Below are 24,434 nucleotides of genomic sequence, written 5' to 3' on the forward strand. Positions count from 1 at the left end.
AAACTATTTTCCAAATACAGAAAACTACAAGCAAAGGTCAGCTGAGCTGGACATTCAGGGACAGCCGTTCCTAAAAAAAAAAAAAAAGTGATAAAGAGTTTTTAGCTACTTTATAATTGTTTTCTAAGTCAACTTTTAAAAGATACTTATTGTATGTGCTCTTTATTAAAAAAATAACTCTGACTTTATTTTTATAATAGTTTTTTAAAGTTTTATATAAAATGTTATAATATCCAGGTCAAAGTGTTTATTATTATAAGTTAATTTTGCAAGCTAGATATACTACTGAATTAAATTTTAAAAATAAATTAAACAACTAATTGTACATAGTTAAATGAGTGAATAAATATCCAATTTTATCTATCTGTATTTTATTTAATATCTAAACTATGTAGTTGAACCCCATAAAATTATTATGACTTGGACTTTTGAGCACAACTAATTTGTATTTCACTAACACCAGTAAGAACTATGCTGCTAATTGTAATAAATTACACATAAAAATGACTTGAACTGCTATATCTAGGAATATAACTTATTTATATGAAAGACTTAAGCCGTTATAACCAAATTAAAGTGAATTTAACAATTTCACTGTTTTCTGACATATTAAAACTTTTAAGTTGTTCTGTTCCTTTGAGTTACCTTTTTCTCTATAAGAAGCTATTGAGGTCAATTTTTGAAGTCCTGTGAGATATGTAGTCTTAACATGTTTAATAATTGTATTTCAGTTTTGTTTTTTTCCACTTCTCATTTGTCTATCTTTACAAAATGGTAGATATCTTAAGTATGATGCCAATTTAAGTTACATACATGTCATTATTGGAAAATCAGCCCTAAAATATAACAATTCTATAGTGATCATAACTAACCTGATTTGTTTTCATTTTCTATAAAATAAATAATTAGCACATATAAGAATGATTTGCAATAAAGACTGACATTGAGAGTTAAAATGATATTATTCAATACACATTTTCAGTCGTTGCCAAGAAAGGTGTTTTGAAGTTATGTTGCTACTTTAATTTTAATATTTGTTAATTACATAGATAAAAATTGTGTCTTGAAATGTTGATTTCTGGTATGTTTTTGTTGACCTGGCCAATTAAGACAAGTTGCTTTCTATGCAAAACAATTCAGCTCTGATTCAAGAAAGTTAATTGAGTAACTTTGTGAATACTGATTTGTGTATAAAAGAATAAAACAAAACCAAATACATAACAAGTAAAGCCATTCCAATCTAGGTTTTGTAAAGAAAGGGCATGATGCGATTGTAAAATGCAGAGGTTTAAAATGAGGATGCCTTTCTTTGGTAAAGTTGTTGTTTTTCTCCCCAGGGAGACACATTAGGGCTAATTATCTTATTCCAAACTGGAGTCAAGCTAGTATGTTTGGTTGAATTTTAGAAAGACTATTCTATCTCTAGTTTTTTTTCTGTTTACCCCGATTTTCAATGAGCAGCCCATTGCACTTAGGGTCACATAGTAAACATGTTAAGCTGTAAGAATTATGAGATATCTTTCTAAATACACTTTGCTATGTAAAAGCAACATCAGTCTGAAATACATGGATAATTTCCAATAAATCTTTGTGTATTGTCACAGACTTTTGAATATTTACACACTGGCAGTTTAAGATGTTGTTCTTTAAATATTTTTCCAACAATTTAAGCATGTATGATTCTTAACCTAGAACAATAACGAATATAGATATTCTGAATTTGGTTCAGTTATGTCCATGTAGAGCCATCCTCTTAGCAAGTTGTAAACAATATTTTAGTGTATTTGTATTTTTACCATACAGGTCTGCTAGAAATCTTCAACTTGGGCATGAAGGTTAACTTAGGCAATTCCTTCAATATTTGGCAGCTTCAGATTTTGATAAATGTCATCACAGGAGAATTGGCTGTATGTTAGAGATTACTGAATTACTGAATTACCATACCACTCCTTCACAACTTCTAATTCTTAACTTCCAGAGTGGTCTTTCCTAGACTAAGTCTTGAGGTCTTAACATTCTTCACAGAATCAACCAATTCTTATCTTGACTCTATTCTTCACAATCAATCTTTTAAAAAAAAAAGTATTAAAAATTAGGGACCGAGGGGGCTGGAGATATAGTACATAGTAGGGTGTTTGCCTTACATGTGGCTGACCCAGGACAGACCTAGGTTCAATCCCCAGTGTCCCATATAGTCACCCAAGCCAGGAGTGATTTCTGAGCACATAGCAAAGAGTAACCCCTGAGCATCGCTGGGTATGGCTCAAAAACAAAACAAACAAACAAACAAAAAGGGCCCAAAAAGATAGCACAGCAGTAGGGTATTTGCCTTGCATGCAGCTGATCCAGAACAAACAGTGATTCAAATTCCAGCATCCAATATGGTCCACTGAGTCTGCCCGGAGCGACTTGTGAGCACAGAGCCAGGAGTAACCCCTGAGCGCTGCCAGATGTGACCCCCAAAATTTTTATTAAAAAATAGCATGTATTACAGATTTGACATAGTTGATTGAAATATATTTGTTTCCAGATAAGTGAGAATAAAACTTTTTTTGTTTGTTTTGTTTTGGCTCTACACTCAGAAAGGTATTCAAATCATCGTCCTTCTGCATGGAAGGCAAATGCCTTACCTCCATGCTATCTCTCTGGTACCAAGAGAGCAACACTTTTATTGTTGTTGTTTTGAGCCACACCCAGCAGCACTCAGGGGTTACTCCTAGCTCTATGCTCAGAAATCACTCCTGGCTTGTGGGACCATATGGGATACCAGGAATCAAGCCTGGGTCCATCCTGGGTCAGAAGAAAAGAGAAACAAAGAAAAAAAGTACAGATACAAGAAAAAATGTTAAAATTGTGTCTTCAATGAGGTCATTAATTTATTGTCAGAGGTTTAGTAAGCTCTTGTTGCTAGCTGACCATTCTATTACTTAATTTGTTTCTGAACATTAAGTGACTTTAGCTACACATTGGCATCTAGTTGGTGTATTTCTATGGGGATGACAGTATTAAAAAATGAAGTTGTGTGGCCACAAGGTCCAAGAATTCAAAGCACTATCACTGATACTGTGGCTTTTGTGGGACATTTTTTAAGCTGCCAGATCCCCAGAAGTATAAGAATGTGGGGAGAGGGTGTCTATACTCACTGCAAAAAAATCCTTGTGCTATCAAATCAAATACCTGGAGTCTGGTCATATTGGTGTCTCTGCAAAAAGCAATAAAGGGATGGTGAAGAAAGACCATAGGTAAAGTGGCAATTATGGGTAATGTGTGCAGCAGACATGGTTTAGGCAGGGTGGGGACTTGCCCCACTCTCTCCCGAGAATGCCAGCTTTCAACTGCACAGCTGGTGTACTCATGATTTTTTACAGCTTCGTTTATATTTCTTTTGAGAACAGACTGAATCTATGGATCTACTGGAGACTGCATTTGTGTTACTCTTCATATTTTAAACAATTTAAAACTTTCGTCTCAAAAGTTTTGACATTCCTTTATATAGTTCATTTTGTAGATTTTATGTAGACTTTCCAAGTGTTCTCATGAATTATACCCATCCCATCCTGCTTAAAAGTGAAAAATTTAGAGCAGTAACATTTAAATTGTACCTGTCACCTCTTTCTGGCAGCTCCTATAGACTAAAACTAGTGACACGCTATGCCTTGCTATGCCAATAATCAATTTACGGTAGGTTTAGTCACATGCAAAGCAGGAACCTTGATTCCTATACTGTGTCTCTCACTTATATTATTATCATTAATGTTTTAACCCTCAATATAGCATTATAAAACTGGGGAGACAGTACAAAGTTTTTTAAGGCTCTTGCTTTACATCTCAGTTTGAGTTCCTGGCATGATAAATATACAGTCCCCTAAGTATCAATTGGGGTTATGCCTGTGTACAGATCTAGGAATATGCCCTAAGTACCACTGGGAGAACCCTGGCTCCAGAAAATAGTACATGATGTTGTAATATGTATATTACATGTGTATATGTATGTTTGTGCGTGTAGCTCTGCCAAAGTCCTGCTCCAGATAAATGGGTCTGAAGAAGAATCATTGTGAGGATTAAGAAAACAAGACAGAAACTAGAAAGTATAGGGTCAGGGGCTAACTGCCTCGTGGACAGAGAGCCCTGGCTGTCCTCTCTACTAAATTTGATATTTATTGTCCAGCAATCATTGATCATAGAAAGAAGAGTAGATAATAGAAAGATTCTTTAGTACTAATTAAACCTGAGGGATTTTACAACTTCAATAAGGAAATGTGAGGAATGAAGAAGTTTTAGGTAATAATTCCTGGAGATTGTCTTTCTTAGGGAAAGTATAACAGATACAAGACTGTATTACAAGGGCTCCCACCAACCCTAGGACAGTCTCTGAATGGCTTCAGCATTCCAATAACTTGTATTAAGAACCCTCCAGTTTATTATCTGTACCTTTTTTTAGAATCCCTGGCCTTTAAAGATTTGGGTATTTTTTACTACTTATTTTCCTAACATGTAGTTTCCTGCTATGTAGCTTTAGGTCTGTAAATCTATGCATCATCAGATAGATTTATATTGCAGCATAAAGTTAATTCCTTAATCCAACAGTAATAAGAGGAAGCTAATTGAAAGAAGAGGTATCAACAGAATTAAGTTATTTTTGAAAAAGTAAGAAAATGACTTTTCATTAGTAGCAAGGGGCTAAAAAAATATTAAAATCTCAGTTCAATTAGTACTTATTCTATTGACACGAATATTATTTTTTCATTTTGTTTGAAGGTCAGCACTGCTTCTAAATATAGAAATATGCTTATCATGCATTCTGGTTGAAAATACTGAAGGCATGCTCTGTTCTGAGTATTTGTCATAGCTCTGTGCATTTTTGGATTTTAGCACTAGTCTACATGGCAGATAAAATGTCTCCACCTACTACTTGATTCTAAAATTAGTATTTGGGAAGTGTTGCTTAGTATGCCACTATAGTCTTTTACAAAATGCCACAGGAATAGCTACTAAATAATTTAGAGACAACATGGGTTGTACTGTATATAAAGCCCTACCATATTTGTTTCTGCATTCAGAATTAATACTTTGATATTTTTCTTGCCATTTTTCTCATCACAATCATCCCTAGTGTTATACATCCCACAAAAATGAGACTGGGTCAGAGTGATGGTTCAAAATGCTGGCTGGGCCCAAAAACTCCATTCTGAAGACCTGAGAATTCTGTTACCACATGTTCCCCTGAGTACTTCTAGGAGTAAACCCTGAGTTCAGTGCCAGCAGTAATTGCCAGTACTACTAGTGTGAGCCAAATCTTTCCTCATATACTGTTCTCAACTCCATATTCAAGTCAATGAGTTAGAGTGTTAAAATGTAATTGAAGTCAGGACCCTCCCCCTATATTTTTCACAAGAGGAAATTTTATGGGATATGTAGACAGAGTAAGTATATTCTAAACACAGATCTGTTCTTGGATAAGGTACATAATTTCAAAAATCCTAGATTTACAAATCTAATTAATGGGAAAGATCTCTATTTCCCTTTCATATGGTTTTATGTGCAAATATATAGATTGTGCGTGTAGTTCCATAGACTCTGGAGAATTGTTCCCTTTCTTCTCTATAGGTATTTATCCAAATAAACTACTTAAATTCATTTAGGACAAAGAGAAAGAAATTTAGATAACTGCCCTAACTAAAAGAGCTTTTAAGCTAAGCTGTCTTGGTTAGATGGAAATGAGCAAACCCAAGTAGGCTAAAATTATCCTGATCCTGCTAGCTAATTCCCTCCTAATATTAATAGATTGGAGGCTTTTTCCTCCTCCATTCTGTTTAACTGGCTCTAAATTCTCCCAAAGTTATAATTACAGCTGTTAGAGCTGAATGGCTTCAATTCTAAGTTATTTATCTGAATTCTTTTTTGTGTTATTATAGGAAAAAAAGTTATTTAACTTTAACTCCTTTTACCTACATGAAAACTTTTTTTTATCAATGATCATTAACTCAAGTTTTAATAAAACTATTTATCTATCTTTAAAAAAATAAACATCCACAGGCACATGCCATAGTACAGTGGGTAGGGCATGTGCTTTGCATGCTGACAAACCAGTTTGATCTCCAGCATTTCATAGGTTTTCTGAGCCCACCAGGAATGATTTCTGAGCGCAAAACCAGGTATAATCCCTGAGCATCACCCAATGTGGCCCCAAAACAAACAAACAAAAACATTCAAAATGCACATGTATGAAGACTATGTTTACCAAATTTATTAAAAGAAGAGATCATCTTTTTTTGTTTTGTTTTGTTTTGGGGAGCCACACCAGGGATTACTCCTGACTATGCGCTCAGAAATCACTGCTGGCGTGGGGGATCATATGGGATGCTGGGGGGATCGAACCACAGTCTATCCTAGGCTAGCGCTTGCAAGGCAGACACCTTACCTCTATCTTCAGCCCCAGGAGATAATCTTTTAAAAGTAATAGGAAACTCTAGTTCCAGGTTGTTTTCAACTTTTATAGAACTGACACAATTTAAGAAATGCACACTTTATTTTGTTTTGTTTTTGTTTTTTTGGGTCACACCCGGCAGTGCTCATGAGTTACTCCTGGCTCTACACTCAGAAATCACTCCTGGCAGGCTCAGGGGACCATATGGGATGCTAGAATTAGAACCACAGACCTTCTGCACACAAGGCAAACGCCTTACCTCCATGCTATCTCTCCAGCCCCAAGAAATGCACACTTTTATTTAAAAATTCTCCATAAATTTTTCCCTTTAAGGACTTTGGACTGGTTTACTCATTAAATTTCTATTGATAATTTGATTATAATTTCAGTTATTAGATGTGACCTAATTTATTTCACCATTTCATGCTACAATTTCTAATCAATAAACATACTATGATTATGTTGGTGTATCACCTTAAAATATTCCCCCTCAAAAATTTTATGAAACAGTTTAAAATGACTAACTGCTCAAGTATTAGTACTTGAAAATGGAAAAGATTAAATTATATGCATAATAAATATCTTAAAGCATTCTGAACAAACTTATTTAAATGACATTTTGTTTTTTTACTGTTAGTTTTGGTTTTATTAAAATGAGGAAGCCAAAGTCATAATAGTAGCAGTTCTTATTTCATTCAATTTGAATTGTTCACATTAGTCACAATTTTGTAAAGCACTTTGATGTATGTTTTATAAAATATTAAATACCTTTCCAGTATTTGAAGTTTTGTGATGCTAAGATTTACCTATAATCTCATTTTTTTTGTTTAGAAAATGAAATTAAATGAAAAGTTGCCATTTAATTTTTTTAAATTTTTTATTGAGACCATTGTGAATCACAAATCTTTCACAGTTGTATTTCAGGCCCATAGTGACTGTCAACTATAGCCATTCCCACCACCAGTGTTGACCTTTCTCTACCATAGTTCTCAGCATACATCCCATATCTCCACCCTTAGCATCCTGTACTATGAATGTAACAGGTCTATTTTGTGTCCATTTTATTAACCTCTTTTTTGTTTGTTTGTTTTTGGGCCACACCCGGTGATGCTCAGGGGTTACTCCTGGCTATGTACTCAAAAATCATTCCTAGCTTGGGGGACCATATGGGATGCTGGGAGATCAAACTGCAGTCTATACTAGGCAAGCGTGGGCAAGGCTTACCACTTACGCCACCGCTCTGGCCCCTAACCTCTTTTTTTTTTTTTTTAGGATTTTAATTAAAGTCAAATTTTGACCTAAATTTAGTGATTTTTGATCTTTGGTTTTATTTACATGACATCTCTTATTTTTAATGGATAGGCTGTGCATGTCCTTATAATGGATTTGAGTCTTTTTTTTTTTTGAGCAGCATGTAATTATCTTGTTTTTCTAGCTGATTATCATTTATACATTGAATGCTAATATGCTATGGTTTAATTCTACTATTTTACTGTTTGATGATCTGTGGTACTTATTCTCTTTCTCTTTTCAAGTCTCTGTATGGGAGATTTTAATGCTTCTCTCTTTTCTGTTCTTCCTTTAGATTATTTGAATTTGATTTCTTTATATTTTTGTATGTATCACTTTGCATATTTTTCAGAGTAGTTGGATTGAATGTTGCAATTAGATATGCAATTTATTTGTCTGATACTATTGATATCCTACAACTTTGTGTAAAGTAACTATAGAAATATTCTGTTTTCCATAACATTCTACTTTTAAAGTATATGTGATAAGACTTCCTCTACTTGGGGCCGGAGAGGTGGCACTAGTGGTAAGGTGTCTGCCTTGCCCGAGCTAGCCTAGGACGGACCGCAGTTCAATTCCCCCCGAGTCTCATATGGTTCCCCAAGCCAGGAGAGATTTCTTAGCGCATAGCCAGGAGTAACCCGAGTGTCACCGAGTGTGCCGGAAAAAAAAAAAAGACTTCCTCTACTTACTAAAGGATTCACACACAATGCTGTTATAATTTTTGCTTAGCTGCAAAATACATGCCTTAAAAGCAGGAAACCCGGGGCCAGCGAAGTGGCACCAGAGGTAAGGTGTCTGCCTTGCAAGCGCTAGCCAAGGAAGGACCTCGGCTCCATCCCCTGGAGTCTCATATGGTCCCCCCAAGCCAGGGGCAATTTCCGAGCGCTTAGCCAGGAGTAAACCCTGAGCATCAAACGGGTGTGGCCCGAAAAACCAGAAAAAAAAAAAAAGGCAGTAGACCTAGGTTCAATCCTTGGCATTATAAAACCAAACAAACTAAAAAGTAGGCACTTGAAAAAAATGTGTGTCATTTTCTTCTTACCTCTATAGTTTGAGATTGGGAAATATTTATTTTTTTAAATAGAAGTAATATAACTTTTATATCTTAGTGTGGGTTTCTCTTTTCCATTTGAGGTTGTTTTGTTTGTTTGTTTGTTTGTTTTTGCAGTTTTTTGGTTTTGTCTCTGTGAAATTTGAGAGATACTTTGAATACCTTTTTTTCTACTATACTTTCTTTATCTTATACTTTTAAATTTTTATGATTAGGGGCCGGAGAGATGCACAGTTGTGGGGCGTTTGCCTTGCATACGGCCGACACAGGACAGATCTGGGTTCGATTCCAGCATCCCATCTGGTCCCTCAGCCTGCCAGGGACTATTTCTTTTTCTTTTTTTCTTTCTTTCTTTTTTTTTTTTTTTTATTTTGCTATTTCTGAGTGCAGAGCCAGGAATAGCCCCTGAGCGCCTCCTGGTGTGGCCCAGAAACCAACCAACCAATCAATAAATGAATAAATAAATAAATAAAACTTTATGATTAAATATTATTTTGCAAGTGCTTGTGATGCTTCTTTTATTTTTATCATTTTTCTTTTTAAGTTTTGATGGAAAAATTTATTACTGTCTTCAGTTTCAATAGTCTACTTTATTACATTTTTATCTCCAGAAGTCATTACTTAGGTTTTTAATTTTGTTATTGTATTTTCTATTCTATGGGTAAAATTAGGGTTTCATTCTCCAATTTCTATTGCTTTTCTGCAATTTTCAGTAGAAGTCAAATTGCAGTTAGGAGAAATTTTAGGATAATTGTTTGAAAATTTGTTGTCAAGTAATTCCAATATCTTGTCATTAGAACTGATTGATTTCTCATCAATGTGTCATTTTTCTGGTTCTTGTTTTATTAAATTATGTTTTATTTTATTCTAAATATATTTTCTCTCTCTCTCTGACTTATTTCTCAGCATAATAGATTTCGTGTACATCCATATATAGGAAAATTTCATGACTTCATCTCTTCTGACAGCTGCATAATATTCCATTGTGTATATGTACCACAGTTTCTTTAGCCATTCGTCTCTTGAAGGGCATCTTGGTTGTTTCCAGAGTCTTGCTATGGTAAATAGTGCTGCAGTGAATACAGGTGTAAGGAAGGGATTTTTGTATTGTATTTTTGTGTTCCTAGGGTATATTCCTAGGAGTGGTATAGCTGGATCGTATGGGAACTCGATTTCCAGTTTTTGGAGGAATCTCCATATCGCTTTCCATAAAGGTTGAACTAGACGCCATTCCCACCAGCAGTGGATAAGAGTTCCTTTCTCTCCACATCCCCGCCAACACTGTTTATTCTCATTCTTTGTGATGTGTGCCATTCTCTGGGGTGTGAGGTGGTATCTCATCGTTGTTTTGATTTGCATCTCCCTGATGATTAGTGATGTGGAGCATTTTTTCATGTGTCTTTTGGCCATTTTTTTCAGACACAAAAGAGAAAGAGCTGGAAGTTCCAGCTCACCTCAGGAAGCTCACCACAAAGAGTGATGAGTTTAGTTAGAGAAATAACTACATTTTGAACTGTCCTAATAATGAGAATGTATGAGGGAAATGGAGAGCCTGTCTAGAGTACAGGCGGGGGTCGGGTGGGGAGAAGGGAGACTTGGGACATTGGTGATGGGAATGTTGCACTGGTGATGGGTGGTGTTCTTTACATGACTGAAACCCAAACACAATCATGTATGTAATCAAGGAAAAAAAAAAAGAAAAAAAAAGTATAATAGCATGACAGTAAGTCTGGTGTTAAAATATAAATCATACTATTTATTATGAAAAGCTATCAACATTATGTAGTTCTAATAAATATTGTTACTCAATTTTTTAAAAAATATATATACTTTCTGAAAAATGTTTAAATGTCTATTTAAAATAAAACTTTTTATTCTAGCTGGTAGTGCTCCTATTTTGGTATGATGTGTGTATTGTGTTCTATTTTGTAGACGTATTTTCAAATAGAATATAGTTTTTAGAACCTATGAGTCCTATTTTAGTTGGCTTAATTCTTACTTGAAAACTCCTAAGGGATATCTGCATGTTATATGTGATCACCTATCTGATATGAATTCTCCTACCTGAGTTGCTTATTGCTAGTAAGGGTATTTAATTCTAAATATTTAAAATACAACGTATTTCCCTTTGCCTATGTGTTGTGCCTTACTAGCTACTAGTGGTTATAGGGTAGGGCATGGATCAATGATTGGGATCTTTTTGATGCCAGTAGTGCAAATGCTTTGGGATGTCTCTTTTCCTGGGGAAATGTTGCCCGTTTTGGGCTTTAATATTGTCCTTATCAGTGGTAGAAGAGACCTATCTCTATGGATAGATGAAAATTGGGAAGAGAAGGCTATTCCCAACTGTATGCTAGGTTACATTTTTTTCTGATCCTTTGGCTAGAAAGAGTGTTTCTTTTCTGATTTATTTGAAAGATTCTTTGTTATTTGTTATTGCAGTTATTGTTATTTGTTATTTGCTATTTCGGTCATTTATGATACTAGTCTAAAGTTATATGGGAGATGAGAAGAATATCTTACAAATATTCAGGGACCTAGTCAATCCACATTCCAGTCATTTGAAATGTTTTGATTTGGGAATAGAATAGATAGTACACTTTAAGATGCTTGTCTTGTGCATTTCTAGCCCCTAAACTGTATATAGACCCTGAGTATTGCCAGGAGGAGCCTCTGAGCACCACTAGGTTTAGTCTAAATTCTAAAGAAAAATTTTTATTTATTTTGTTATAGATATTTAGAAAAGAAAAAAAGGAAAAATGGTTTCCATCATCTTGCCTAGTATATAATTTACAAATAATACTATTCACCTTTAAATATGTTAAAGCATGAGACTTTCATACTTCCAGTTGCTGTTACCAACTCATAATGTAGGTAGAATTTTTTTCATTTTTCCCAAATAATAGCTATAATCTAAATTTTTTGAGGAGCTGGTTTAATTATTTTATTTTATTTTATTTTGATTCTTGATTCATATTGTCTTGTTCAGGTCTTACTCCTAGCTCTGAACTTAGGGATCACTCCAGTTAGTATTCACAGAACCATTTAGGATGGTGGAGATTAAACACAGGGCTGACCTTGTACAAGGCAAGTATCCTACCTACTTGTGCTATCTCTCCAGGCAATCATCATAAACAGAAGATGAGTTTTTAATTTTATCCACCTAATATAAGATTAATCTCATATTAATCTCATATAACATTAATCTAAATGTTTTATCTTCTGTACAATTTTAAAGTGCTTTAATTTCTAAAATTATATGTTAAAATACACTGATTAAAATATTTACCTCTAAATTTTATATTATAATAGGTAAAGAACACTTTACATATTAGTATTTTCCTTGGACCATTGTCTTAATAAATAAGACAATCAGTGTATATAGTATTTATTTATGTTTTATTTTGTAATGTAGAAATGAACAATTTTCAGTAGGTCAGAGAGATAACATAGAGGTCAAGGCACATGCTTTGCAGTTGAGAATCCATTTTTATCCTCAGCACTATGTGGTTCCCAAGCATCTGTGGGTAGTCTTAGATGACTCTAAGCACTGTAGAGCCCAGATTTATTTCATCTTTGTGCTCTCACATTGATCTGTTAGCTGGGAGTGGCCCCTAGACCTGAGCACAGTTTGAGAGGAGCATCCTCCAAAAGACCCAAATTACTATTTTTGTTTTATGTTTTCACAGTTTCTTTATTTGTTTTTTTTTGTTTTGTTTTGTTTTGTTTTGTTTTGGGCTCACACCCGGCAGTGCTCAGAGGTTACTACTGGCTCTGCACTCAAAAATTGCTCCTGGCAGGAGCGATGTCGAGATTCAACCAATGTTCATCCTGAATAGGCTACATGCAAGACAAACGCCCTACTGCTGTGCTATCTATCTGGCCCCTGCTCTCACAATGTTTTTAGTTAATAAAATATCAGAACAATTTCTTTTGAGGGGGAATGAGGGGCTTGGAAGACATACAGCCACACTCAGGGGTTACTCCTGGCTCTGCACTCAGAAATTGCTCTTGGCAGGATCTGGGGACCATTTGGGATGCTTGGGATTAAACCCGGGTCAGTCCTGGTTCAACTTTGTGCAAGGGAAATGCCTATCTGCAATGCTATCACTTGAGCCCCAGAATAATTTCTTTAGAGCTAAATGTTTGTCTCTCTCATTAATTTTGATGCGTGGCAGTATGTTCTTTCAGTGGGTAGATCTATTTACCAAGGCAGAGATCAAAACAGACAGGTGAAACACAACTTCAAAAAAGGGAGAAACACATTCATTCACATCATCAACCTAAAGCTGAAACACTGAGCTTGACTTACCGTTAAAAAATATAAAGGAAGCTTCACTTCACATGCTGAGTTAAAATGAGCTGATTCCTCTCTGGGCATCTTTAATTTTGACTTTCTTAAATTATATTCATCACTAAACAGCACTTCCCAAAACCAGTGACTATAAATTAGCTCACCTTTTAAAATTAGATACAGTAAAAGAAGAAATGAGTCCTAAAAATATAATTCAATGATATATGATTGTGGTTTAACCAGAAAACTTTTTATAATATCTGGTATAATACATACTCAATGATACCATTCATCCATCTGCACTAAAATAGCATCCATGTTATTGCTACAAACTTATGTCCACAAGAAACTGTATTTCCAAAAGCTCAAGATTTTATGCACTATTGTGCAAATGAATTAAGCTTAAAAAGATGTTATTTGGGGCAAGAGCAATAGTGCAAAGAATAGGGTACTTGGCTTACATGCAATGTATATAAGCATCAATGTCTGTTCTCCCCTGTGGTTCCCTGAACCCCTCCAAAGGTGATTCTTTATTTTTAATTTTTTTAAATTAATTTTTTTGGCCATACTCAGTGACGCTCAGAACTCACTCCTGGCTATGCACTCAGAAAACACTCCTGGCTTGGGGGACCATATGGGATGTTGGATGGTCCATCTGGGGTCAGCTGCATGCAAGGTATATGCCCCACTGCTGACTGTGCCATTGCTCTGGCCCTCCAAGGGTGATTCTTTAGTGTGGAGACAAAACTAAGCCCGTAACACCACTGAATGTGACATTAAAACAAAAATTAAAAGATGTCCTTGTATCAAAGGGGAATAACTTTAATTGATATCTTGTTTCCAAATTATATAAAGAGCTCATATATAATTAGAGCTACTATTTTTGAGTTACCTATTTCAAACCAGCACTATAAATCAAAGTATTTTATTGATAACATTTGTACTGGAGTTTCTTACTACTAAGAGATAAATCACAGTTTTTATGTTATCAGTTGCTTGCCCATAAAATTAAACATTAAGATTTCATAATGGTTTTCTGATATTTGCTTTTATTTAAAAATATTTTTCTAAACCCATTATCTTTTCAACATATTGTAATTTATATTCTTTTCCTCTGTCTTGAAAGTTGCTTATATAACCCAAATCTTTTCTTTCTTTTTTGTTTTGTGAGACACAACTGGTGTGCTCAAAGGTCACTCCTAACTCTGTGCTCAGAAATTACTCCTGGTAGGTTTGGGGGATTCTATGGGAAACAGGAGATTGAACTCAAGTCAGCCCTATGCAAGGCAAATGCCCTACCTGTTGTGCTATCACTCCAGTCCCAACCTAAATCTTTTCTTTGAAACTATTCTCACTTTTCCAGTATTTATAATCAACTTTTTTTTAAAGCAGCAGTCTTATGCCTCTGATTCTAGTACTCAAATTTTACATATGTCATTTTATACCTTTTACTATAAATTTTCTACTTGCAAATGAAGCAAGCTTATCCCAATGACAACTACTTATTAGGTCACAGTTCTACTTGCAGAATTGTACTTTGAACCTTGAAAAATGCAAATAAATGCAACATTCTGTCCCATTCTTCAAAGAACAATGTAGGTGAGAAGATGATCTACTAAGCTCTTAAAAATAATGGAGAAATTTTAATGCTAGTATGAGGAGAAATCCATCACAGCAGGAAAAGCAGAAGACAACCATAAGCAGGCATATTTGAAGAAGGACTACTGAAAGGGGCGTGAGCACATTTAAAAGGTGCTTGCACGTACAACCATTCTTTATATATTCAGTTTTTGTTGAATCCCCTAAAATTTGTTTATCTCTTTCCTCTCTCCCTTTTTTCCTTCCTGGGTGTTTGTTTTTATTCCCAAGGTTTTATCTCCTATTTATATGCTGATAACTCACATTTTTTCCCTTCAACTCTGATAAATTTCATTTTCTATTATAAGCAAGCATTAAGTGATCTGCATTTCTTAGTTCTCACTTATTATTGCCTAGGTAATTTTAGATAGTTCCATCTACCACTTCTACTCCAATTAGGTCTATACTTGTTACCTTTCCTTTCAAGTTGTCTATAAGAAAACATAAACCTTGGTCTTACCTATGTTAGCCTGAAATATGTTCTTTTAATGTTTGGTCTATATTTTAATCTGTGAAATTCTTCATGTAAAGAAAAAAATTTGTTTTAGCTTTTGGATCACACTCTGCGGGGTTCAGGGGTTACTCCTGGCTTTACACTCAGAAATCACTCCTGGCAGAGACCAAATGGGATGCAGGGAATCAAATCACTATCTGTCCAGCTGCGTGAAAGGCAACACCCTACCGCTGTGCTATCTCTCCAGCCCAAAGAAATATTCCTTATAAAATTTATAAGATCTATTTTATTAAAATTGTCTCCTTCTAAATCTTCCTTTAAATATTTTAATTAGATATAATCTAGTTACTCATTCACTCTTTGCTTTCATATTTAACATGAACTTAGAATTTTTTATCCTTGTATTAAATATTCTATATGATTTTTATCTTACTCCATTTAATTTTTTTTGGTTGAAACATTGTCAATACTGTTTCTATAGTCCTCTCGAATTACTAATATTTTATTTAAAAAAAACAAGATTCAGATAAGCATTCTTAGATATTACTTAAGACAAATGTTCAAAAGCATTCTAAATTCCAACTTGATATGGTATTTTAGAAGTTGGTTTGATATTAAAATAAGTAAACATAGGGGCCAGAGAGATAGCACAGCATTGGAGCATTTCATATAGCCTACCAGGGAGGGGAGGGATACAGTTCGATTCCTGGCATCCCATATGTGCCCTCAACCTGTCAGGAGCTATTTCTGAGTAAGGAGCTAGAAGTAACCCCTGAGCGCTGCCAGGTGTGGCACAAAGACCAATAATCAATCAATAAATAAGGTTTTTTAAAAAGTAAAATAGGGGCCGGAGAGATAGCACAATGGTGTATGTCTTGCAAACAGCTGACCCAGGCAGGACCTAAGGTGGTTGGTTCGAATCCGGGCGTTCCATATGGTCCCCAGCACCTGGCAGGAGCTATTTCTGAGCAGATAGCCAGGAGTAACCCCTGAGCGCCGTTGGGTGTGGCCCAAACACCGAATATATAGAAGTTAACATAAAATTAAACCCCAATACTGAGGAAGTGTTTTATAAAATTGCCACCCACCCAATAAGTAAATAAGTATGTAACTTAAAGCATATCAGTATCTTGAAGTAAATAAGTATGTAACTTAAAGAATATCAGTATCTTGGTTTCCATACTATTTTTTTCAATGTAAAAACTTATACCTTTCAGTATCTTTTTTTTTTTTTTTTTTGGTTTTTGGGCCACACCCGGTAATGCTCAGGGATTACTCCTGGCTATGTGCTCAGAAGTTGCTCCTGGCTTGGGGGACCATATGGGACACCGGGGGATCGAACCGGGGTCCGTCCAAGGCTAGTGCAGGCAAGGCAGGCACCTTACCTTTAGCGCCACCGCCCGGCCCCACCTTTCAGTATCTTTAGTGAATTTTAAACAAGAACCAGTTTGTATTATTTTTGTCGTGGGGAAAATATAAGTTTAATGCATGCTATCTACATTATCTGTTATGGAAATATGTATCTTCTATGTTTCTTTCACACTGCATGTAAGAATTATGTCTTCACTGTATGGGCCAAATTTCTCTTTATTTTATTTGTCCATTCATCATTTCCATTCCACTGAGAATATGATTTTTTTGACAGAAGAATCTGCCTTCTGGAAATGGAAGATTGGCCAAGGCTTATTAAAATTTATATATATAATTTCAAAATTTAAATATGACTAAAATTACTTTAATAATATGTGCTTGGTAATTCCTAATAGCTTCATATTTAACTCAATTCAAAATTATTACCTGGAACTATGTCATATTAATCCTCTTTCCACATAATTTTGCAATTTGCTTTGTCCAGAAGTCTGAAATGAAGATTTATGAGTTTTTTATGTTTTCAAATTTTGTCTTATTTTAATTTTAATTAGTGAATTTTTCTATTTGAATTCTAAGTTTATCCTACTGTTGAAGTCCTTGTTTTATTTATGCACAGCTACTCTAATATTGTAGATTACGGGCAATATTACCTATGATCAAACTTATGTGTGGCTCACGTCACATATACTCTACTTATCTGAATTATCTGTCCTGTTCTGTGATCATTTATTTTACTTTGTTATTTTGTTTGGGGTCCGCACTGCAGCAGTGCTCAAGGTCATTCTTGACCCTGTGCTTATAGGTCATTTCTGGTGACAATTAGGTACATTCTGTAGTATCAGGAAATGAACCAATGTTGACTTCATGCAACACATTCTCTAGCTAATATGCTTAGTATGAAAGGTAAGTCAAAACAGATATCAGAAGAAAAAAACACATGTTTTCTTGTGAGCTGACCTGAAAAATATTTTGGGGATTAAGAGAATTATATATTATTATACATAAGTTTAAAAGATTTTAGGATACTGAGATAAAAATAAATAAATGTTACAGAATTAAAGGTAGTCAGGGACTTGTACTTGCATGCCATCCCCAAATCAATAGATAAATTTCATTATTTTATGTATGATCATTATAAAATATGGAATATATAGCTTTAACTTCATCTAAGAAGTGTTGAGCTATTTGAAAAACTAAGTAAAAGGAAAACAGGGTAACAATCCAAGGACTAATGAGTTTCTACTTCAGGTTCTGTTAAATAAATTAACCACAGGTGCTTTTCTGTCATTCCTTGCAAAACTGCACATTTTCTATAGCATTGTTACAGGTGTCAAATTTTATCCAAATAAGCATCCCATTAAATAGTAAAAACTCAATTTGCACATTATGCAGTAAAGACCTACAGAGGTATAATGATTTGCCAAAGTAGGTTGCTGGTAGAACTACAATGAGAATCCTTTACTTTTTGTTCCTCAGTTAGTAACCTTTCTCCCTATTACACTGCTACTAAGCATGAGGCAGAAGCCTAGGATAAGTTCCAGGGATTTATAATGCTTGCTACTTCTCTTCTATAAGAAATAGAGCTTCAATACTTCTGTAGCTATTAAAATAGAAAATGAGAACAGCATATGTTTAAGATTATGCTGTTTAGCATTATTGTACAACTTGGGAATTCATACTTAGAAGAATGCTTTTAGTGCTCTCCCAACATTCTGTTGGATTTAAACATCCTATTAAATGTAATGGTATTATGGTTACCATTTGCTACTATCACTCAGCACACATGGTACCTGCAATTCTTAAAAATATGGTATTCCCTAAAGGATGATAAAAGCTGTCTTGAACTTATTAAATACTTAGCTTGCTTCAAGGGCAATAGACTGTCCTTCAAAAATAAATTTTCTCCTATTAAAACTTTTTAAACTAAAACTTTGTATTAAAAGTTTTTTTCTTATTAAATTCACTCCTTTCCTGCCACAAGGCAGGAAAGATCCAGTAAATATTATCAGCTGCTCTTTGGTTTTATAGTCCTTGTTGTTTCTATGTGCATTTCAAGGAAGTTGTTATATTCTTCTTGAAATATATTCCAATGCTTGTATGATATATTTGTATCATATAGACAAATCTTATAAAATAAAACCTTAATTTTCACCTAATCATGACATGATTTTAAGATAATAATATAGATTCAGAGGCTATATTTTTTCTAGAAAGAAAATTCGAAATAGCAACCAAAAATGGTGATACAGCATTTAGAATGATAAATTAAAAAGGTGATAATCTGAAAGTAATAATTGAATATTGTCTGACTATTTCAAAACTATTCAACTAGTGTGCAGACCTATAGTGTACACATACTTTTGGGTTACATGTAGGAATGTGGATTCTCTCTAGATCCATATTCCATATATATCCATCTTGGTTCTGCCAGTAACTGTGCAACTGCTTATATATTATTTTTGAATAAGTACCATATGAGTAAATACTGTGTGCTCAGTGTTATATATTATCACATTAAGAGATACAAAATGTCTTTATTCTCATTTAACAAAGAAGGAAACATTTAATCAGCTCAGTATTCTAGTGGACTTAAAAACTATATAAAATAAAATAAAATCTAGGAAAATGTTGCTTTATTTGTATCATTTATCACTCTTTCCTAATTGTTTTAATAGTAACAATGAAACAGTTCAGATACTTTCTTTCCTAAATGGAGAGACAGATATTACTATTTTAAATGTGGCTTTTTTAATGAAATAAAGTCAATAAACATAATTCACCTAAAAAAGGCAATATAAATTTTTATTCTTAACTGAGTCCACCCAAGGGAAAAATTTGGGTCAGAGGCAACTATTTCATTCTACCACAGAACTCAAAGAATCTTAATAATTTGTTATTACACAAGAATTATTTAGTGTATGTTTGAACCTTTGCAAAGAAATTTGTGGTTCATTTTTACTGAGACTTTTTTTCTTTTTCTATAGATATTGGTACTTTTATTGTTTGTACTATAATTTATTTGCTCATTTGATTGTTCATCTTTGTTTTTGGGTCACACCTGAAGGTTCTCAAGACTTATGGCTCTGTACTCAGAAATCACTCCTGGCAGGACAAAGGGAACAATTTGAGATACCTAGGACCAAATCCGTGTTGACTGTGTGTAAGGCAAACACCATATCCACTATACACTCAGTCTCGTCCCAATTGGTTATATGTAAAAGGTTTACCTCAAAAACATATTAATGTTCACCTTATGAATCTCAACACTGTTAATAAAGTTGATTTTCTGTTGAGCATTTTATGCAAAAAAAAGCCCTTCCTAAATGATCCATTCTGCTCACCCAACATACACAGATTATTTTTCAGTTTGAAAATTCAGACCTGTTTATTCAAGTTTCTCTGTTTTGTCTGAAAGCAGTACTTTTAATGGCTGAACTAAGTTGCTTGACAAATTCATGCCTACATTGTAAGATCTAAAAAAAAGAATTATATTGTTTTTTGACATTCACATGCCCAAAAACATTGATTATGTTACATCCAAAGTAGGTCTTGTTGTGCAATTTTAGCCAATTTAGAACAAAATTACAGGACCTTTTAAATATCTTTCTATAGCCTTTCACCCACAATCTATAAATCTATGAAAGAATAATGCATTAATTTATATTAATGTTTTAACCATTTTATCATATTAATTTTGTACCAATTTCCTGGTAATTTTACTTTTTAAGCAAAGATGTGTTAATAAAATGCAGTTTATATTATTTAGTGAATATATTATATGCAAATGACAAATTCCACACTAGATTGAGTTGAAAAGTGTAAAAGGTTTAAAAAAATCTTTTAAGTTCAAATCTGTTAAGAAAAACACTGATTTCTTGACTTTGTATCATGCCAGCACCGAGCTAGAAGAATGGGTTAAAGAGATATTGTTTTAAATGGTCCTGGAGGTAGTTTTACATCTTCATAATCAGACAAACATATGCTTTGAATTTTAATGCAAAATGATAATGTCACAAAGGCCTGAGGGATCACAAAGGAGGAAAACCGAATGCATCCTGAACATTAGACATTTTCAATATATTTCATTGGCTGCTCCTTAGTTTATAAACAATGTAATAGGCACTGGGTAGAAAAAGGATGAGGTAAGGAGGAATGGATAAAGTAGCAATATTTTAGGGTGGACTAATATCCACTAAATTCAAGTCTCCAGATAAATGCTGCTATGAATATATATTAAAAAGTACTTGAGACAAGGGCTAGAATGTGGCTCATTGCTAAAGCTCTTGTCTTTCTTGTATAAAACTCTGGCTTTGATCCTGACCTCATCATAAACCCTTACCACAAAAAAGAGAAAATAGAGATAGGGAAATGGCTTGAAATGCTGGAATGCATGTTTTGCATGTAGGAGCCATGGGTTTCATCATCACATGGTTCCTCAAACACTACCAAGTATAAATTCCCTTAACACCCTCCAAATTGGAAGAAATAAAAACTGAAATCTTTCAATTAGGAAGTTCTGATTTGAAAAGTCTGAGAACCTTATCATGTGAAATAATCAGGTTTTCTTTATTCCAAATTTTACTTTTTAACTATAATGGTTTACAGTATTTTATTAAATACCATGATCTACAATACTGTCAATAAAGTTTTAAGATTACAATGTTCCACTACAAATTAAACAACGGCAGCATAGAAACTTACATGATCTTACATGTCAATCTTGTGCAGAGGTGAGGCTAATAAAGGAATGCATTTAAAAGTATGAAAAAATGCATTCCTTATTAATATGGTCAGAGGATAAATTTTCATTAAAAGTATATGTATATTTAGGGGCTGGAACGATACTACAACAGTAGCATGTTTGCCTTTGCCTTGCAAGCAGCTGACCCATGACTGAACTTGGTTCGATCCCTGGCTTCCCATTTGGTCCCCCAAGTCAGAAGCGATTTCTGAGCGCATGGCCAGGAGTAACCCCAGAGCTTCACAGGTGTGGCCCAAAAACAAACAAAAAGAAAAAAGAAAAAAAGTACATGTATATTTATATAGCAGTAGTTACTTAATTCTTTGAATCAAAAACAATTAGTGCATCATGAAGCCAATTTTGTTTATAAACTTAACTACCTAGAATTTAGGAAGGTGTTTTACAGAAAAATAAAAAGTAATATTGTATAACAATTTCCTATTTGGTCCTTGTCTGCAGTGTTTCTATTTGGAGAGCATTTTATAAGTGTTGATCAATCAGTATGCTTTGTGTCAACTTTTATTTAGTATAGAAATTAATATATGGAATGCCTAGTTTTCAGTAGGTATGTATTTATATTACAATGAATTTATATTGTGAGTTGGATCTAAACTTGTCTGACTAAAATCTGAAGTTACTTCTAGAATTGAGAATTAGTAGCAGTTTATTAGTTAACCTTGAATTCACAGTATAGGGATTTTGTTAGATAAGAAATATAAAATCATCACTACACTAAATCTGAAGCTATTCCTGGAAATTCTCTTAGAGTTCTTGACCATTATCTTATGTATGGTTTTTGCCATTATGAAACTTCTGAATTGGCTTCAGTATGACATCCTCTACCTGACTTCAACTTCAATCAGATATATTAGCTGCAAAGGGCTTTGTGGTCTCCATCAAATTTGTCACACAGAGCAATAGCCAAAATGTTCCAGGTATCCTTCACTCTTAACCTCCCTATTGTGGCCTGACCATCACTAACTGTTAATTTCCATAGACACTTCATTTTTCTATGAAAATATAAACCTAGTAATTTAAACAACTCATCTTAGAGTAAGTTAATTTGAGCTATTTGAAAACTAATTTTATTTTTTGGTTGTTGGGTCACACCCAGCAGTGCTCAGGGGTTACTTCTGGCTCTATGCTCAGAAATTGCTCCTGGCAGGCTTCGGGGACCATATGGGATGCTGGGATTCAAACCACCATCCTTCTGCATGCAAGGCAAATGCTCCACCTCAATGCTATCACTCTGGCCCCAAAAAACATTTTTTAAGAAATAAAAATTATTTTTATTCTAATGGTCAGCATGGTATATTGAAATGCTTACAGTATTTAGTTGTTTGAAACAGGTATTGTATGTCACATAATTTTATGAAATGTAAATCTTTATGTAAAAGCAATAATGACCAAAGATCAGCAAGCAGTATACATACATATCCATGTGGTATATAGTATTAAAAGTTATCTATGCCTATATAATTTAGACTTCTATATACATATATATAACAATTTGAAAGCACTCAATATGAAAGGTCTCTACTCTTAATCAAATTATTTTCTAGATTTATATTGTCTGCCTGAACCATAGTCACTGGAATTTGTGCCATAGGAATTTCCATAGATTGTCTTATTTGAATAATAAAAAAATATGTGACATAGGGATTATAATAATTTTATTTATTTTTGGTTTGTTGGCCATACCTAAGTTCTCAGGATTTATTCCTTGCACAGTGTTTTAGGATCATTCCAGTGGTGCTCCAAGGACCATGTGGTACCCAAAACTTCTGGCATGAAAAGAATGCATTTCTTTCATTGATCTCTCTGTCTCTACATTATAAGCAAGAAAATTAGTCTCTGATAATTTAATAAGTCACACTACATAAAGGTTTTGGAGTCAAACCAAGATATTATTCTGTTTAAATAGATAATATATAAGACCCTAAGTAGGTAAGCAGTATAAAATTTTCCCCACTGTGCCTCTTCACCCAGTTCTATTTCATTTATTATTGTTTTTATATTCCTCTAGAGATCTGTTTTACTCATTAACAAAAAGTATATTTATTTATACAGAGCTTTCTTATTTTGGCATCATGTTTTTAAAGAATATAGTTTTTCATTTATACATACATAACTTCATTATATTGCACAGCTTAAATACACATGATTTTGTTCATTTTTACCTTAGAGAGTCTATATGAGTATTTTTGTTTGAAAATAAATAAAAATATTTAAGTAAAACTTTCATGCTGAAAAATCATAAGACTATTTGCTTATTAAATGGTATGTAGCTTCTCTTATTAAAATTTAATATAATGCATAATCATCTGATATATATCATTCTAAATTTTCATGGGGATTGACTTTAATTTTTTAAATGCCATAACAAATTGTTTCGTTCTTTTCTTTTAAGGTGAGATACTGTCTATATCACATAGCTAAATATATTTACAAATTTAACTTCTTTTTAATCAAATATTCTCTGTGAATAATGATACCCTATATTGTTTCAGCTTTTTAGATATTTACTAATTTTAGTTCTAACTTACTTTTCTTGGGTCCCACTAGTCTAACTTCCAGTGCTATAGATAATATTTTCTTTTAATTAAACTCTCTTTTGCTTGGCAAGATGTCTGAAGCATATCAATTAGCCAATTAGTTCTGATCAGTGAAGTGTCTCTTTGACTCTGTTCTCACCAGGGCATAGCCTTGCTTACAAAGCACCATCTCTTAGGATGAGAAGCTGAAGCATCGCTCTGTGTCCTATGGGTTTGTCAAGGGTTATTGTGAGGATTAAGTGAGTTAACCATGTAAAATTCATCACTGATCAGCTAGTATGAGAAAGCAGCTCAAATAAACAGCAGAGTGTAGACTGTCATCATGATTATATGTGCAAATCTTGGAACCAGAGACCTAAGGTTGAATTACAATGCTATCAACTAGCAGCTGTGTATAGACATATTTATCCCCTTATTTGTGCTTCAGTTTACTCATTTATAAACTGAGAATAAAAAATAAACTACTTTTGAGCATGTCACTGATGTATTTTGTGCACTTTTGTAAATTTTAACAAAAGCAGTGTGCCATGTGGACCAACTTCTATTTTGTAATTTAAAGGCATCTTTGTGGGAGGTAATATGGGCCACTTCATTCTCAGGCCATTGCATG

At 33.9% G+C, this 24,434-nt stretch overlaps 1 protein-coding gene across 2 annotated transcripts in view; it reads left to right on the top strand.

Moving 5' to 3' along the window:
• Positions 1–24,434, top strand: part of MAGI2 (membrane associated guanylate kinase, WW and PDZ domain containing 2) — a 1,487,205-nt gene that overhangs the window by 1,020,140 nt on the left and 442,631 nt on the right. The window lies entirely within an intron of this gene.

Source organism: Suncus etruscus, chromosome 1 (assembly GCF_024139225.1).
Source record: "Suncus etruscus isolate mSunEtr1 chromosome 1, mSunEtr1.pri.cur, whole genome shotgun sequence".
Taxonomy (NCBI): domain Eukaryota; kingdom Metazoa; phylum Chordata; class Mammalia; order Eulipotyphla; family Soricidae; genus Suncus; species Suncus etruscus.